Genomic DNA, 13,680 nt, shown 5'->3' on the forward strand with positions numbered 1-13,680 from the left:
CCTGTTTCCATCCAGGGGGTCCCTGTGGACACTGTTGAGGAATATAAGTACCTAGGGGTGTACTTTAATAATAAGCTGGACTGGACTAGAAACACTGAGGCTGTCTACAAAAAGGGCCAAAGCCGACTCTTTTTCCTAAGGAGGCTGAAGTCCTTTAACATCTGCCGGACGATGCTGAGGATTCAGGCTTCAGTCCGTCTTGAACAATGTCTCTCACCCTCTCTACGACACACTGGCCCAGCAGAGGAGCACCTTCAGCAGAAGACTCCTCTCACCCAGATGCACTACAGAGCGCCACAGGAAATCATTCCTGCCTGTGGTCATCAATCTCTACAACGCCTCCCTCAGAGAGTCAGACACCCCCCCTCTGTAATTCTGACTCAAAACATAGACAATCATTCTTTTGCACTTTTTGCACATTAATACTGTACATTTGATCTTGTGTATATATATATATGTAGTTATATATATATATTTATATTTCTTGTGCTGAATGTTGTGTGTGTGTGTATATATATATATGTTGTTTGTATAATATGTCATTTGTACATCTGGAGTGTTGTAACGAAAATAATTTCCCCCTGGGATTATTAAAGTATTTCTGATTCTGATTCTGATTACTGTACATTTCTTTTATTGCTGTTTTTGCAATCTTAATCCCACATTGTAAAACTAAAGCATTACTATACCACCTCCCATCAGTTTAGTATGCTACATCTGCACACCCTGATTTATATTTTTATATTATTTAGATAATTTACTTCCTTACCTGGACAGCCACCAGTCCTTGTCTGCAGGTCACTGGTGGAGTAGCTGGAATCCCTAATCCATGAGTCCTCGAGCTGTAGCGAAAAGGAGCAAAGTGGAGTTGAACTCAGCTGCCCCAGTGATCAATCACAAGTGCAAAACGGTAACAATATCAACTGCTCTCTGCTCCAAGGCCACTGTGTTGACGAATGGCACCGTGCACTTTTGGCAGAGTTTCCGTGCTGAGCCTTCCTTAAAACCAAGAGCCAAATATTCCTTCTGCTTTATTAACCAGTAACTGAAGCGTTTGAAAGGCTGACCTGGGCAAGCTGAGGACTGTCTGCTCTCCAAAAAGGAACCATTGTGTCATTTTAATTTGAAATTGTGACCAAGTGTGAGCTGGGTGATAGAATTACTAAGGTCAAAGTAATTAGCAAGGTTGAAAATAGGCCAATTGACTGGGAAAAGGAAAATGGTCTTTAAAAAAGAATCAATAAGATAGAGAATGCACTGAATATCAGAGGAGCAAATGAGACTAAAGCAGAGCTGACTGAAATCACAGATGAAGTCAGCTCTCTGCTTCCCGAAAGTGACACAGCAGAACTGTCAGTAAGGCAGCAACCCAGGCAACCCAGATAAAAGCAAGAGCATCTGATAGCATATGCGTGGTTTCAGAGGACGAGGTTTATCAGTTAATGATTCTCTTTGCTCTTTAGTCTTTATTTTCAGTATTTTTTAAAAAAATAAGCAATCCAGCTTCAGTTTAAAAGAAAAAAAGTTGGATATTAGGGATTAGGGCTGCAACTATTGAATATTTTCATCATTACCTAATCTGTTTATTATTTCTCAGATTAATACATGAATCATACTGGCTTTAAAATACAAATAAAATGTAAAAAAAATCATACTACAAGTTAACAGAGCCCAATGTGATGTCTTCCAGTTGCTTGTTTTGTCCAACCAACAGTTCAACACCAAAAAATATTCAAATCTTAAAATCTGAGACGCTGGAAGTAAAGAAGCCTGGCATTTTGCTTGGTGCTCAAATGCAATCAAACTGGATGGACACCGTTTCTTTTTATGTGAAAATGAAACCATATTATCATCACTGTCTTGTTGCTGCTGTTAACATTCAACCAGACGCAAATTCAAATAAATAACTCTATATATTGTTTTATTTTTATTCAATTTTACTTATTATTCTATGAATTTGATAATATTTTTCTATGTGTGTTGCATGAAGGAACTACACACTTTTATTTTAATTCAAGAAATAAGGGAAATGTATTCATTGTAGGGCGACACATAGCTCACCTGGCAGAGCTGTCGCCCTACGTACCAAGGCTGAGTCCTTGCTGCAGCAGCCCAGGGTTCGAATTTGCTGCTGCAGGTCATCCCCCCTCTCCCATCACCCCCCAGCGGTTTCCATTGATTAAAGGTAACAAAACCTTTGGGATGTAGTGCAGCTATCAAGCGGTTCTGTGGATAAAACATAATGAAAGAAGAACCTCTGCAGACTGAGATCCACTAACAGCAATAATACCAAAGAGCGCTTCTGTACAGTGATTGTGGGTAAAGTGGTAATTTATCAGCACAGAATAACCCAAGGTTGCCATAATGAGACAGCAAATCAAAACAAATATAACAAAATCAAATGTGCATTCTCATAAAACACAGTCTCCATTTACTTTGCATGATTGTGAAATTACACATAAGGCATGACAACCTGTATAGGTAAGGTTAATCTGTAAGAAAGTGGAAGAAATTTAGTTTTGAGTCTTGGTATTATAAATAAACTCCTTGCCTAAAACCAAAAACCAGAAGAAATCTTAACAAGCTCTCTGCGTATGACAGGGGTTGGCCAGCAGGGTCAGCCGGGCTTAAATTACCTGTATCACAGAAAAGTGTTTTTGGCCAATAATACTGTCTAGTTGAAATGACACGCTGTGGCCCACAAAAACTAAAATGTTTTCAATTACAACTGTTAGTGTGACAAATAATAGAAGGTGAATATGAACAGTGCAATTACAGTGACACTGAACACTTGGAAAGCAGTAATTTTAGAGTTTGTGACAAAAATCCCATCAGTTTGTGTTCAGTTCAGTCTTATTTTGTTCTAATGGCTCTTTTTAAGACTGTTGGGGATATCTATGTTCTGTGGGGGGTAAGATTAAATCACACCCACAGTTTCCACCAAATGCCCATTTATTGCACTGAACATGGTATTTAAAGGGTCAGTTCAGCCCCTCAAACATATTTTCTCACTTCCCTGAATTGGTTCATAGCTATACAGATAGATTTGGTCCTCTTTATCGAGGTTTTGAGGTTGTAATAAACAGGAATGGGATTTATGAGAGTCAACCAAACACAATATACCTGGATTTAGTCACACGGCACCTAATATTATTTTGAAGTAGCTCCTGATGATCTGCTCTATAAACAGCCATTTGTACACGGAAAGGTGGAGTTGCAATAAATAAATAGAAGAAAAGCATTTCAGTTATGTGTTTTTCAGATAGACACAGAGGTAACACTGTTCAGCTCTGCCTCCAGTGAATGAAAACGTTGATCCAGCAAACATTTGGACAGTTTTTTTTCAGTGTGGCTGAGCAGGAGACTCTCTCTGTATGTGTGTGTGTGTGTGTGTGTGTGTGTGTGTGTGTGTGTGTGTGTGTGTGTGTGTACTTGTGTGTTTTTGTGCGAGTGTGTGTGTTTGAAGTTGATCGATGACAGTAATTAGAGGAGTTCACCAGTGGGAAACATTGAAAAGCCAAACAGTATTGTAATGGACAGAGACACAAGCTGCACAACAAGCAGAGCAGTGGAGAAGAGAAAGATACAGAAAGTTCACTGCGTGAGAAAAGAAAGTGAGGCAAAGAGAGAGGCAATGAACACAATGACTTCTTCGAGAACACCCACAGAGTTAATGATTTTGGCTATTATCACGGCTTTCAATTTTAACTGCAGAAGCTCTTAGCTGAACGGCCAGTGCTACAATCCCAGGGATGGGTTCTTATGGTGGCAGAACAATTGATGTGTTAATGAAGAGATGACCGCTGTGAGATGAACTACTGCATTATGATAACAGCTCTATGTGTGACTGTGTGTGTATATGAAATGCAGCCGTACTGTAAGCCTATGGCTACTCCCTTTATCTGATCAGCATGACCAGGGCACTTCGCCCCAGGAGAAGATCTCCCCAAAATAAAGAAGGCTACCTACTCACAATTAAATTACCACATTTCATGGTTAACTGTAATCAGTTTGAAGGCTTAACAAGGCTTATATACTTCACTTAATAGGCTTAACTGCATATGACTAAAAGCTTAACAGAGTCATCAGTTTCCATCAAAGGGAAGATAAATGGGCTCCAAACAGGTGGGCATTTAAAACAAAAGCTAATTGTGTTTAAAGCTGCACTAATCAATATTTTTATATTAACAATGAGTCAAATGACTGTGTGTAATGTGAAATGGGTTGCTAATTGAACCCACAAAGAATTGTCATCCAACTCTGCAGCTCCTCTCAGCTCCACAGAGCAATCCTGCATCTTTCAGCTCACTGTTTCTGGTTATATCTCTTTGGTTCAGTCTCACCACTACCTTCATTTTAGGATTAAAGACCAAAACAAAGCTAAAAAGAGGGTGGATATCCTTGTAGTGCATTAATAAGTAATTTCAGCAGTTTAAATGGATTTCATCATAATTATGTGGTTTTCCTTTTCATTGTAGGGTGGATTTAGGGTGGAAGAACTCCAGATGTATAGGTGCCCTGTGGATTAAAACAAACAAAAGTTATGTTTACTCACCAAAACTCATTGTGTGCATCCTTGAGGTCCAAACTTGTTGAATGCATTTCCTTCCTCTTAAAATCTTTGCAATTACATTTTTTACTTAAAAGTTTGAATCCTGCATTGTTTTCATCCATGTGTTGCTAACAGTCTTCTTCACTGCCTTTGTTGGCTCATTAATGTGTGTCTTGGGACATTACTGCCAACTGTGGGTCAGTGGAATAGTGTGAAACCATTGGCTGGACTGGTTATTGTGTCACCCATTAAAATGGCAACTAACACACACAGAAGAAAGGTGGACAGAGGTCAGGACAACTTTAACTGTGTTCCCTTCACCTCTGAACCAAACCTACATTCTTGCCTGTGTCTGTAATTCATATATGAATATAATTTTCTTTCTCCAAGCTAAAAAGCAGGAAATGAACCTGGACTCATTAAGAACGTGTATAGTGTTATTTATTACTTTTAACAAGGACTCCCGCTTGCATTCGAATATACCGCTTCAGCTTCCTCACAATCAGCACAATACACAGCTTGTTTAATCTCACCTGTATGTGTGAGAGGATTTGAAGTCAGCAGAACAGTTCAGTCTTTTTATTTTTATTTTATTATTCTTTTGTTGTATTTTTACTTCTCTCTACTATTTGCACTACATTTCCCTGTGCTGCTGTGCCAAAACATGCATTTCTCCCACGGGGAGATCAATAAAGGAACATCTTATCTCTTATCTTATCTCACAGACTGCAGGGAAGTGGAACTTCTGTCTGAAAACATTAGCGCTCTCAGACTGCAGTCGCACCTTAATGAGTCACGCAACATTACGCTTCTCCCAGTGATTAACTTTAAAATACAACTCTGACTGCACCTGCAGGTGGTTTATGTGGTTTTAAGGAGGAGACTCCAGTGCTCCAGTGTGACTTAACTGATGAGGACATAAGCATAACTCCTGTCATTTAGACACATATTTTAATATTTGAATATACTGTACAGCAATGTGACAATGTGTCTACTGTGAGAATAAAAGCTATTACAAAGGTAATTCAGTCAAAGTGTGGAGACCTTTTTAAAGTTTCTAATTTAAATATGACACAGCTGAAGTGTCTCAGAAGCCATTTCCCATCAGTCTGCATGTGGAAAAAAGGATTCATCAGGAGACTTGTGATACTTCTACAGATCAGATTAAGAGCACAAACATCCTCAATGAACCACATTGTATGAATCATATGAGTTTGTGGTGTTAAATCTGTCAGAGTCTGATCTAAAGAAGGCACAAGAAGAATAAAGTTAATATTGGGAGAGAAAGGGTGCCCTGGTAGGTCACTTAGTAGAGCTGGGACCCCATGTCTTGCTGGCTGCACCAGCCTGGGTTCAACTCTGACCTGTGGCTCTTTGCTGCATGTCATCCCTTCTCTCTCTTTTTCCCTTTTCTTGTCATTCTACAGCTGCATCTATCAATTAAAGGCAGCAAAAGCCCAATATACATATATAAACTGTCGGAAAGATAATGGTATAATGACCACAGTGACCCAGCATGAACACACCACTGAACAGCTTCAAATGTATTAACAAACATCTACAGCTATGGTAGCAGCTTTAGGCTGTGGCAGGCACAGTGGAGCTTTGAGCTGAATGTGAGCATCAGATAGCAAGCATGCTCACAGTGACAATGCTAACAAGCTGATATTTAGCAGGTAAAAAAAAAATAATATATATATATAAAAATATAAACTGTAAAAATATTACTCTCATTTTAGTTCTTAAATGTGGTTTAAATTTCTATAAATAGATCTGGAAGATAAAAGGGGGCAACGCTGTGTGAATTTGTCTTCTGGGTCTAACCAATATGTGACATGACTCGCTCCCCCTGTGGAGTAGCCTTCATGGTGTTTAATGAAAAAGACAGGCTGTGAACCAGAGAACCAGAGCCCTTGGACATACATTTTGAAACGGGTTCTTTATTCAGCCTTTTATGTTTGAACAAGGTGGGTCACAGTATGAAAATGATCTGTAACCCACCTACAAAGGAAGTCTTTTAGACATAAAGAGGCAAAGTCCCCCTCCTTCTGGTGTTCACCCCATGGGACAAATATGTATGGTAGTCAACGGTAAGAGCCAAATACATTCTTGATCCTTCTTGAATTGTGCCTTGAATACTCATATTATGTGTTTCAGTTAAAAAGAGAATTTTGCAGTCAAGTTAATTTTGCATGTCGCAGTTTGTCGTAGTACCATTTCGTTTTTTGTGAAACCACTCAGTGAGCTACATCTCTCATCTCGCACAATATACACCACCAGCACCAACATGGCCGTCAACTTATCTATGTCACTTGATGTGTTTTATCCAGCGACTCCTGGTACGTTTATCCGGCAGGAAGCGAAAGAACAAATAAGACCCGTTGCTCATGTGACGACATCCCAGTACAAAACACAGGCATCGTAGCTCCAAGCGGCTCTGGGTTACTTTTGGGTGTGTAGTTTGAGTGTTTGTGTATTTTATTAGTGAACAATAACGTTGTGATGGTGGTGGTAGGTGCAACAGAGATTGTTACTATATGTGAGTGATAAAAGTTTGATAGGTAATGATGATTCTTTCCAGTTTTACTGACATATGACACATGAAGGATAACTCTATGATGATGAGATTTGCCTAATAGAGTTAAGATATACCTTAGAGTTACCAGTATATGTGAGAGATGGTCATACTTATTTAGATGTGAATGGTAGCAATGCAATGTCATGTTTGAGTCATTACTGCTGGATATGTGAATTGTGACTGAGGGGCTCTAAGTGATTAAAGCAACTCATTTCTGTTGAGGTCATCATGATATTAAAATGTCAAGATTCTGGTAGCATCCTTTTTACTTGTCAGTCCACTCCTAATCTGTCTCACTTCAACTCCCCACATCGATCCACATTTAAAAATAGCCCCACTGTGTTTGTTTGTGATTGATTATTAGATCTGACGTAGGGTCACAGTTAGCCGAGCTGCTGCTTTAATGGCAGCCACGGGTGTACAGATGACACAGTTCCAGACAATTTACACAAACAGACAGAAGTGCACGCACACACAGAGGCAGTGTACAGGCCTATCATTTAGCTCCCGCCAACTGACTAGTCAGATAATCTGCAGGGATAAGCCGGACATCAATCATGAAACATGGTGGCTGTGAGTGTGTGTTGTTCAATCTGCAGACACTGCCAGTCTCCCTGCATGTTGTCAAGCAGATAGAGCCAATCTGCCCGATCTGGCTTTGTAAACAGACACCAGGCCCCCACAGCTCCAAACCACCGTACATGACCAGAAATACCTGCAGTCTGCATTTCAAAAGCCAGAGTCGTGGGCTCATTTTTGATCACAGCTGCTGGTTTGAGCTTGAGGTGTTATTGTTCTGTCTTGATCGGTGGATATTAGAAGAGAGCAGAGAGAAAAACGGTGCATCTTTGTGGTGGTTTAGTAATTGAGTGCGTTCAGTTCGGTAGATCCAGATGTTTACCCTGTAGAGGAAACTGCTAGCCTAGCTCCATCCGAAATTCCTTCCAACAATACAAAAACTATTGTTTATACACATTAGAACATTCTAATAATAAGAGACTGCGGTTTAATGAGCAGTTACCTTACATCTCAAATCCTGTCCGCATAATAAAGTTTGTGGAGAACATTTTCTGAACAAAAAATACAATATTTCATAATGCTTAGCTTAGCTGAATGTAAAGAGTGTGGGGAAGACATGTGAATCTGACCTATGTGACAAAAGCCATGTTGAGTTTACCATGAAGCCAGTTCAGGGGAGCTGTGAGCAGTGTTCAGCTCATAACACTCAAAAAACATTGGAAGGAAGTTCATATTTCACAAAGTACATAAAGAACATGAGATGTGAAAGCAGTGAGACAGCAACAGAACAGCGGGCAGCTCAGAGTTTACTGATATTACATCAACTCAACCTAACCTTAGGGGAGTGTATCTACGTTCCCAAGTTCCTGACCCCCTAACCCTAGAACTGGGGGACTTTGTCATGATCCCATTATGTTCCGTATAAATCTGAGGGAATATAGGACCCATCAAACACAGCAATGACCCCCTTTCTTAGCACAAGCAGCAAACAGCTAGCAGCTTTACCTTAGTAAAATACCTTAGTAAAATGAAGAACAGTGAGAGAAGTCGCTGAGGTCTGACAAAAAAACAGTTATAAAAAATTCTAATATTTCCTTTACAAACCTTCCTGAAGCAACACAACAGGTATTCAGACTCTTGGCAAGTTGAATGAAGTACACTTGTTCAGAAAACGGGTATTCTATCTAAAATCTATCTAGAACAGGCACTGACATCGGCCACCTGGTACCCATGGTTACCTTACCAGGCAGCAATCAATGTCACTTGTAATCAAATGCCAGGCTGCCAAAACTCATCCCATTGGCAATGGCAAAAGCATGCTTTTAGCCCATCTCAGTCCTGACTTTGTCTCTCTCATTTGGACTCAACTAAATTACTTTACTATTATTAGTAAAAGACAAAAAAAAAGTCTTAATTAATCATCATTAAGACAACCTTCATGCACACTACACACTGCACACTACACAAGACAGTATGACGGTCTGGGTCTAGCTTCTCCTAGCTATAAATTCCCGAGGTAATCTGTGAAACTGATTTTATTGTAGCAAACAAAGATGCTTTTCGGCAAACGGAGCCTGGAGCGACTCGGATCTCTCCTTCCTCCCTTCCTTCATTCCCCCTGCCTTTCTTTTAATTTCTCATCTGAGAGACCACAGGGTTGCGGCTGACATTTTGCTGATAGATGGCAGCTCACAGCACAGCCTGGTGCCAAGGTCTCCGGCTGCTCAGATGAATTCAGCTCTCAGTGATCAGAGGAGTCGCGCTGCTCTGTGAGTCTGCACCACCGCATGGATCATCATCCTGCACTGGGGCGGAGGAGAGGAGAGACTGGAAGATGGAGAGGAGAGATAATCAACTTTACCTTTCCAGACAGCCCACAGAGAAAAGAAACTAAACAAAATGTCCCACCTGCATTTAAAATGAAACACACTGTCTCTGTCTTGTAATCATTTGAAATTTAAATTATTTTCCTCTTTACCATTTAGAAGTGCTCCTGAAGACCTGGTGCCAGGTGCTCTGTGGAGCTTTCTTGTGTTTAAATCCAGTCTTTCTCATCAAAATACTTCATGTGTGTGCTTTATGTGCTGGATGCATTTCCTTCCTCACAAAACAAGTGTGTTTTCATACTCTAAATTGTGCAGCGCTTACATCCTGCTAGCTTACGGTCTCCTTCTTCACTGCCTCTGCAGCCACTTTGCAATGCTCCTTGCCACTGCTGGAACTATCTACCTGCTGATCCCTAATGCGCCCCGATCCCAGCCACTTTCAAATCTGAATAGAAAACTGTTCTCCTGCGCCTCTGATTGATTGGCTCCTCTGCTGCACTTGTGTCACCTTTGCTGCATCTGTGGCAACGTAAGACTTATTACCTCACTGTAACGGCACTCTAACTGTATTCCTGGTCTATGAATGTCATTCTAAGGCTTTTCCTTGCCTTTTTAAAGCACTTTAAATTGATCTGAAATGTGGTACATAAATAATTGCCTTGCCTTGAATCAGTTTATGTTTGTCAGACAAACCACTTCAAAAACAGAGCAATGTGTTAGTCAGGGCAGTGAGTGCAGACAACAGGATTCCGGCTGTTACAGACCCAAAACAAAACCTCTCCTAACGAGGCTTGTGGAACTCAATGATTTTTGGGGCATGTAGTGCGCAGCAGAGACAGCCATGAAAAGAGTGGGAAGAATGAGGGGGAATGACGTACAGCGATGGTCCCACAGGATCTTAAATCATTGCAATCAAAGTCACAGAATGGCAGAGTCTGATAATTCTGTCTTGATCGTCACAAATAGGACAAAGTGTTTTGCACGTTTTGTTAAAAACACAAAAGGTTCTGTGATCCACCCAGCTTCAGATCCAACCTTCATTCACGCTCACAGGCAGGGAGATATACCCAAAGGCTTACGGACAAAGTACAAAAAAACTAATTGTTAAGGCTGCACGCACCATTACAGCTTCAACAGGCTACACTGCAGTAAAAGTGAAGCATTTTTTTTCTCAACGTAATTTGTAAGCAAAAAGCTTACTGACAGCTGGTGAGTTCTGGGTGAAAATCTCTTTAAATTCTCCCTTGGGCAACAATTAGTTTACGAAAACTTAATCCATATATTCTTTCGGGAGAGGGATGCAGCTTTAAGCCTCAGGCTAAGTGTCAGAGCCAAAGCACAGACTACTACAGTGCACACACAGTAGCCTTCAAGTCATAGATACAGCCTAAACCTGAGAAACACCCAAATCTAATTATACACAGAAGATTTAAAGAATGTTGGATTATATTGTGTCTAAACCATCTGGCTGTAGCAGTAAATCCCGCACTGGTAACAGCCAGAAACTCTAATGGGATCAATGCAAAATGAGTCTGTGTGTGTGTGTGTGTGTGTGTGTGTGTGTGTGTGTGTGTGTGTGTGTGTGTGTGTGTGTGTGTGGTTGCACAGAATCGACTCGTTCTTCTGCTGGTTGGTTGGCATTCATTTTTATCAAATGCACCCATGTATTTCACTACTGACATCATTTCTCGCGCTAAGAATATTACACATCAATATTTATTGAAAGCAGAGCTTTCATTTGGCTTAATTCTAAATGAAATGTAGCATTGCATTTCCATAGCCTTTTGGCTAACAGCGGCACATTACAGTGATGTTGATTCACATCCATTGTCCCTAAAATAATAATATCATTGTCAGACTCACAATGGATAATCCTTTTTATTCTTTGCATTCTTCTTCCATGTCAAAACCTGACGCCTACATTACCCACGATGCAACTCATCGGCAACGGCTCGGTTGTAGATTCGGGTGTGTTGTGTTATTAGAAGCTAACGAGTTTCGAGCCGCTAGCCTCAAACAGAGATGAGGAGCGGGCTACAGGTTCCGGTAAATACACTTCTGTCTAACTCCAACCCCCCAGACACTGACTCAAGTGACATCACTTGAGACAAGGTATTAGATTTCGCACTGCTCACTCTGTAGCCACAAAAGGCTTTGTGCAATGTTTTTCACATATGCAGCAGTACTCCCGAACACCTGCAAACAGACTTTGATATGTGTGAAATCGCTGGAGTTCCCCTTTAATCTCTCTTACTAAAGCTCTGATTGGTCAGTTGTATGCCAATGAGCACGAAACCAGACCTATTTGAATCGTTGAACAGGCTTTTGACCATCACTTAACAACAATATATTGATCGAAAATATAATTGTCAAGAAAAATTAAAACAATGTAAAAACTTTACAAACATTGTGTGGCTAATTTAATACCTGTCTACGGCCCTGGCCTGTGATATGGTTGAGATACACAATATGCTGATATTATTAAGTCAAATGTAGTAAGGAAAAGTCTTAATTATGATTGTTCTTCATATTAATGTGATCTAAATCAATCATAAAATTCTCACAGTCTGCATCAAGATATTTCTGCACAAAATTAAAAGGCTAATTACTTCCAGGTTCTCTGATGTAGATGTATTACATTTAATATGCGACAACCTGATAATGTCAGAGGTCATGTTTCTCATATTCCCTGAGGCTGAAATGAAAGAAAAAAACAAATACCAGAAACAACAAGTGTGTATTATCAAGTGTCTTTACAGTTACTGTACTTCATGATTTAAGGATGAAAAAATGTCACAGATTGTGGCAGCTGCCATGAGAGAGTGAGTGTGTTCTTTAGACTCTACAGTGGGATTCAGGGTGCAAGACTGAGACACACTTCACCTCCAGCCTCCACTGTTATTATGGCTTCCTGTGTTATTATGTGTATTTCTGTGTCAGTTTTCATTTTTATTTGAATGCAGCAGCAGTAACTTCACCACAACCCTGACAGAGTCAGCCTCACAGTGAGTGGGTCTTTTATATGTATATTTTTATTTATTTATTGTCTAAATTGATCAATAATAGCGCATTAAAAATGGAGAAAAAAATGGGCTTTTGCAGTGAAGGTGAAAACTCTCCACTCTTTCCTAAACAGTAGTAAACCATCAAAAGTGACAAGCATGAGTCTTGCAAATCCTTTGGTCATTTGATCAGAAGGAGGCACCGGAAAGAGCAATGACACCGTCCTATGGAAAGTTTTTCATATTACACCTGTAAGTAACGTTAGTCCACAGATTTAGACGTTTCACTCCTAAAGTCAGTCAAACAGTCACTTCGTACAAGTATTTGAAACATCATGGAGGAAGCACTGCAGGAGTTCCTATTTTTAAAGAAAAAGGAAATTAATAAAAAAATGTGGATTTATTTCAGAAAGGCCTTGTGTATGCTCCTGCACCAGCAGCATAGAGTCCTCCTTTCCCTCCTTTTGTACCTGCTACAAATACTCCACGTGTGCACAGGTAGAGTGCCTTCTTTGTGCATGAGCAACATTCATTAGGGTTCATTATAAGGGGTTTCTAGTGTTGACAGTGATGGATGGTTTCTGCTGCCCCCTGGTGTTCTTCTGGGAAGACCTGACACAAGAGTTTTGGAACCTGGCTGCAGGGATTTGCTCTTATTAGAGCGTTAGTGAGGTCCAGTGATGTAGGGTGATGAAGTCTGGCTGTCAGTCGGTCTCCAAGTCCATCCCAAAGGTGCTGGCTGTGCAGGCCAGTCAAGTTCCTCCACACCAAACTGGAAAACTTTATAGACCTGGCTTTGTGCACAGGGACATGTTCATGTTGAAACACGAAACACAGACATCATTTTGTAGCATTAAAGGTTTTGGGGGGGTCAGACCATGAGCACACAAACATTTTACACCAATTCACACCTTGATGACTGTGTGTGAAAGTCACAGTTTGAAGGCGTCAGTGTGAATCACAGAACTACATTGGATTGTCCTTCAGTGTCTTAAACCCCTGTCCAACAATTACTGTAACTTTCTAAAAACAGAAAAACAGACAGTTGTCAAGGTGAGCAATGGAGTGAAAGCAGGCAGAGACAAATGAGAGCTATCTGGAAGGTAGACAGAAGAAACCAGGAGGCTGTGACATGAAAATGAAGCACTGGATCACATTCAGGTTTTTCTAAAGACAAAGTCAGAACAAGATGAAGTCCAAAAC

This window comes from Dicentrarchus labrax, unplaced genomic scaffold (genome assembly GCF_905237075.1).
Source record: "Dicentrarchus labrax unplaced genomic scaffold, dlabrax2021, whole genome shotgun sequence".
In the NCBI taxonomy this organism is placed as follows: Eukaryota; Metazoa; Chordata; class Actinopteri; family Moronidae; genus Dicentrarchus; species Dicentrarchus labrax.